We start from the raw sequence: 6000 nt of genomic DNA, 5'->3' as shown, positions 1-6000 counted from the left end.
GGAAAAGATCGAGCTCTGCAGAAATATTTAGCAGAATTTAAAAATAATAATAATCTTGCAGTACATTAGGTCACATAAAGTGTGCATGTTAAATTCTGATAAGCATGTGAACAGGGAATGTCATATATCATGTCATGTGATCATTATATGCACGTATTCCACATATTCATATACGGTATACTGCAGTGTGCGGAATACTAAGTGCATGAAAACTTACTGGAGAGGAGATACAAAGCCACTACACGATTTTCTCAATGAACTCTTTACTGTTTGTTGCATGCTTGGCTTTCTCCTTGGCTTATTAAAAGCATAGTAAAGCCTGAACATGCAAACGTTAATATTTCCATTCAAGTCAATCAACTTTTCCGCAAATCATAACTTGAAAACCCAGTGCTTTCTTTGGTTTCTGCACATGTGTGTACTATAACCACTTCCTTTCTTGAGATGGCTTCTGCAAGCAATTCTGAAATTGGGCTGTTTTCTTATTTTTTTTGTTGTCTTTTTTTAAACGTTACGTTATTATAAAACGGTTGACATAAGCTAACACCTTATTATGACTAATCTTGCTAAGACAACTGACTGTTTTGTTCATTTACATTTTGACTTGCGCTTTGTCACAAACAGAGCTGTGATCTTTAGAAAAGCTGACTAAGAAAGCGACCTGCTTCAGGTGCAGTTTATGGTTTCACGTTTCCTGGGGTTGCTTTCTGATACCGTTTCCTTGTTAATTGAAAGTCATCAATTCATATCACAAATAAAAGCACCTGTGAGGTGAAACAGGCAGTTTCTTTCTAAGTAGAGATATCTGAGCTAACACGGATTTGTTTGATATTTTGGGGAGTAATTTAAAATTGTTACGCTAAGGCCAAATGTTTTTGCATTGTCTAGAATTTTAGGATTGAGACATCATTTACAAAAAAAACAAACTATATGAACATAATTTTAGATCTTTTATTTAACATCGTGTAATCAAAGAAACTACAAAATGATTTTGCAAAAGTCAACCAGAAGCCATAATAGCAGTACAGTATTTCATGCTAGATTTCGGAATGTCACATTTTTCAATTTTTGTCAGTTTTTCATGAAGTAAACTACTAAATTACAAAGTGGTATGTAATTCAAAATGTTAACGTTACATTATTCAGCAGGTTTCATTCGACTTTATGAAGAAAATGTGTGAATTCTATAGGATGATGCAAAACTTTTAGCCATAGCTGTCGACCGCTGAACCCAGGCTCTAGGCATCCAGGTAGTGTTATTGCAACAGCCTACTGCAGTACCTTGCTCCTAGTCATTTAAGGAGTTAGGAGGGTATTAAAGTAAAACATTTTCTTTATAAGCTTGTGTATGAAGGATGAATGCCTACAGAGATTAGAAAATTGGAAAAGTCCCTGGTCAGCAATAGCAATTGGATTGCATATAATATTCATAAGATACAGCAAGGTCGTTGGCAGCTTCTTGGAAATGTGCAGCTTGAAGTTCTTGGTAAGGTCACCCAAAGAGTCACCTTTCACCCGTTTAAAGAACAAACTGTCAGTTCAAACCACCCCAGCTTTTTCTGTGGCTAACTGAACTTTTGGTGCGTGGAGCTTGGCACCTCACGTGCCTCTCCACAGCTCAGATGAGGTTACCAGATCTGTAAGCCTCTGAGGTCAAAAACCAAAGGGGTTTTCTACATATGCACGCTGTGTATGTGTTTTGCAGAGGGATGACAAACGGCAGCATTGGTGGTAAACAGCCCTGAACTCGCTGCGGAAAAACATGTTTGTGTAGCCGATGTTCTTTGCTGCACAGCAGTGGAAATGAAACCTTGTTGTTGTTGTTGTTGTTGTTGTTGTTGTTGTGGTGTGTGTTTGTCAAGTCAGAGCTGGTTTGTGGGATGTAGGATTGGCAAGCATCCAGAAGATATGATGCCGAGGCTTCAGGCACGGTATGGAGACTCACAAGCATAGGGATACATGTAACTGAACCATACACTGATGTTTCAGTATTGAACTACTGAGAACAGATCGGTCTGCATCTAGTGTCTAATTCTTTATCAACTATTAACAGAAGGGACTGCAAATGTCAACTACTGTACACTGCCAAAAAAGCCGCAAAAAGGGGAGAGATTTCAGCACTAACTATCTGAAAAACAAACCTCAGTCCGCAGTTAGATTAGAATCGGTAATATTAGGTGTTGTGTGTGGATTTGGAATGAGTATAAACTTCTAACTCTCATTAAAGAGCTAAAAACTGGTTTTATGAAGTACAAACTTGTATAAAATCATCCAAACGGTCTTAAAAAGCCAGTTCTTAACAAAACATGCCTTTACTTTTGTTAACAGGGCTCAATCTTGGTTTAAGTCGATAAAACTCAATGAAATTAGTAGATGATGTCATTTGGTCAAAACGTCTGTTTTTTTCCATTTTCACAACTGTGGATAGGCATTTTTCCATCACAGATTTCTCAATATCTCCATGGAAACCGGTAGTAAATGTATGATGCATGTGACTGCCCAGTGACCGGAGTTCTATGGAGTTCCTTGATTGGGGATGCCCACACGGGAATTATGTAATCACTGGGTGGGTTAAAGAGCAACCTGGTAAAGGTATGAAATATCAGAGCTGTGTTAATGAATGTATTAGTCTTGTTCAGATTCACTCTGACCTCTGTATAGCTCTCGGGAATCACATCGCATCATGTGTAAAGTTAGACATGATTCTGAGAGCCCTGCTGAGGCCCATTGTGTTTTAAACCTCTGAGTTTTAACCCCTTACGGTACACAAGGAATCGAGCGGTTGTTTCTTCTTAAAACACATTTGAGAGTGACTCGAGTATCACAAGAAGGAAACAGATATAAGAAAGTTGGCATTACAGATATAAGAAAGTTGGCATTATTTTTATTTGTGGGACACAACATGTCTTTTTTTAACCATAAAGGGTTAAAAAAAACGCCAAGCTATAATGGTTGAAATATATATAATAATAAATACCTCATTGACTTTCATAGTCATTCCAGTTATTTCATGAATGAATGAAGATGGCAGAGTGACTGACAGGCCCCAGACAAGTAACAAACACTCCATGGACAAGTAAGGAAAATAGGGCTTAAAACCGCTGCATTCAAATAATTACTTCCCCTAGATCAAACTCTGGCTCTTCTTAGCGGCATGTCAAAGTTCTGTCGCTGGACTTGAATGAATGCAAGATAGAGTCCAATACCCAGCTTCAGTAAAAACAAATCCACTCAGCAGTGTTGAATATGAAAGCCATTCAACCCTAGAGCTCTCAAGACAAAGCGTATCAATGTGAAAACAAAGCTAATAAAAGGGTGTCTCGCGATCAATAACCAGGCCTGAGTGGTTCGGATGTCGTATATACAGTCTGAGACATTGCTTAGTTTTCCTTGGAGTCTCTCCCTGGGATTAGGTAAACAATACAGTGTTGCTGTTCCCGGCTCTCTGCCTTTTGAGGGAGAACGGCAACACTATTCCCTGTCTGGAATACCTGCAATGGTCAGCTGCTTATAAAGTGGGTCAGGGCGGGTTTGGCAGGTTCTTCAGCTGGTCTGACTGGTTCGGAAAGAGACAGTACCAGTAATGTAGCTTCCAGAAAAACAAACAAACAACACAGTCGTTTTAAAAGCCCTGCTGAATTCCTCGCTTAATTGATTGCTGTTGTCTGCTGTGAAACGTGTACCCCTTTTCCACCTGATAGCACACTGAGAATGATTGCAGATTGAAAATCCTAACATTTCAATGGACAAGGAGTGGCTGCGGGATTGGGTGCGATCGGTCAGCAGGTGACAATGCCACTTGAGCAGCACTAGTATTGTTAGGCTAGAAGATAAACAGGGCTGTTGAGGAATTACTAAGTGGTTGTTTCTGTTCACGGTTATTGTCAGATGAATGTTAAAGTGGATTGCAATGGTGTGTTCTGCTTTCTTAATATAGGAGAGAGAGAGAGAGAGAGAGAGAGAGGGAGGGAGGGACCTATGAAACCTATGAAAACGATAGTTCTTTAAAATCATAACCTTTTGTACATGCATTCTAAATTGCTGACTCACTTTAGGCTGTGCATGTGTAGTCTTGGGAAGCTTAGGTTGAGGCTAATTGAAAGTGCAGCTTGCAATTTGCTGGCCAACTAAAAATCATTGAATTCCTCAAGCTCTTCCAGGGCCCTCTGAGCCTCTGACTGCCCGCACATCTGCACCACATTACGGGTGCCCCCCAGCCTGGGCCCCATGCATGATGCAACTATCTGACGATTCTGATTACAATCCTGCAGGCCTGAGTTACTTTGGCCAGCTCTTCAAATTTGTCAAAAAAACAAGTGAGCCGTCACATTTTTTGTAGCTGATCATGTTTCCAGTATCAAAAAAAAAATAAAAAAATCTATATTGTATACTACAGCTCAGCCAGAAACCTCTAGCGTTGACTAAATAACATTTAGTTGTCCTAAATTGCGTGCTTTGTCATCTGGGTTACATCAACAGCGCTGGAGAAATGTTTGAAGGATCCTGTTGGAAGATGGTTTATGTTTGGGTTGATTTTTAAACCCCTCCCCTCCCAGTTGCATTTAATTTCTGAAAGGAAAAACATTTCATGTTGCAGAATTGGAAGGAAACAACAGCATATTTTTAAAAAAAAAATATCAGAGCCATTTCACTTAAGCCAAAGTCACAAAAGTCTGTTGCAACCCTGAAGACACTGAGGATAGCAATAAGACTCCTATTGCATAGCAGGTTCACCCATTCCAGGTTTTAATACATATGAGCTTGATTAGCCCCAGTGTATAGGCAGGAATGGTAATACCACTCCTTTGCATAGCAGGTTCACCCATTCCAGGTTTTACTATGAGCTTGATGTGCCCCAGTGTAAAGGTAACAAGCTCAGGTGTCTCTTACTAAACTTTGTACAACCAGGAATGGATCAAACTGCTATGAAATGGGAGTCTTATTTCCATCCCTGGACACAGAAAAAGTCAAAATGTTTCGTAATTATGGATGATGTTCCAGAACACCTGAGCTTTTCTTAAGAAACTTTTGTAAAAATGTAGCAACTTTGTATCTGTGACAAAGCTGGAAAAGAAACGGCTTGTATTTAGCTTTTAATTTTGGTATCTCTAAGCTGCATTCTGCCGTGATGGTAGTATGTGTGTCATTTTCTTTATTTGAGGTGTAAAGTGTACAGGGAAAGATGGCTGGGTAACTTAAATTGAATTCCTCTCTCAGAACACTTTCAGTGGTGGACGAGTCCAATAGGTCAACGAGGTCTGAGTGGGGTACGTTGGAATGATTTGTAGAAAGCACACTACTTTGGTGTTTCAGCATTGACAGTTTCGGTAGCAAGCATGTTTTTCAGAGTAACAACCTTATCGCTCATCTCTAGATAGAGGAAGCGAGATAAACCACTGTTTTCTAACTTTGCTTTACAAACCCGATGTTTATGCCAACTGACACTTTGATAAAGCGCAGGCATTCTCAGAAATCTATCTGACTTCATAAAAAAAAAACAGCCAGAAGAGAGAGGGGGGGGGGGGGGGGGGTTTGGGGACAGAGGCAAACACACCGTGGCTTTATGGTTTGTATATAATGAGAAGAACATGAACCTCAGCATTTAACGACCACACAGACACGTCTGTCCATTTCTAGTAAATGGCTTTTAGGTAAACTGTAATGTAAAGATGTTTGGGTGATGTCCTATAATAATAATAATAATAATAATAATAATAATAATAATAATAATAATAATAATAATAATAATAGTAATACAAATTCTACCTTGTGAAGAATTCCCTAGAAAGATTTTTACATTTTACTAAGTCAGTATTGAGACATTAAAAGATAAATAAGCCCTTAGCTTAACTGACCAGCTTTACAAACCATGATGTATAGTTTCTGCAATCTGTAAGATAATAGGCTTGAAAATCAAACAACAGTACTAACTAATGCTACCCTACCCTACCCTACCCTACCCTACCCTACCCTACCCAACCATATAAGCATCAGTCTTGCA

Source organism: Acipenser ruthenus, chromosome 49 (genome assembly GCF_902713425.1).
Source record: "Acipenser ruthenus chromosome 49, fAciRut3.2 maternal haplotype, whole genome shotgun sequence".
In the NCBI taxonomy this organism is placed as follows: Eukaryota; Metazoa; Chordata; class Actinopteri; order Acipenseriformes; family Acipenseridae; genus Acipenser; species Acipenser ruthenus.
The sequence above is the reverse complement of the archived record's forward strand: the minus strand, read 5'-3'. Positions refer to the sequence as shown.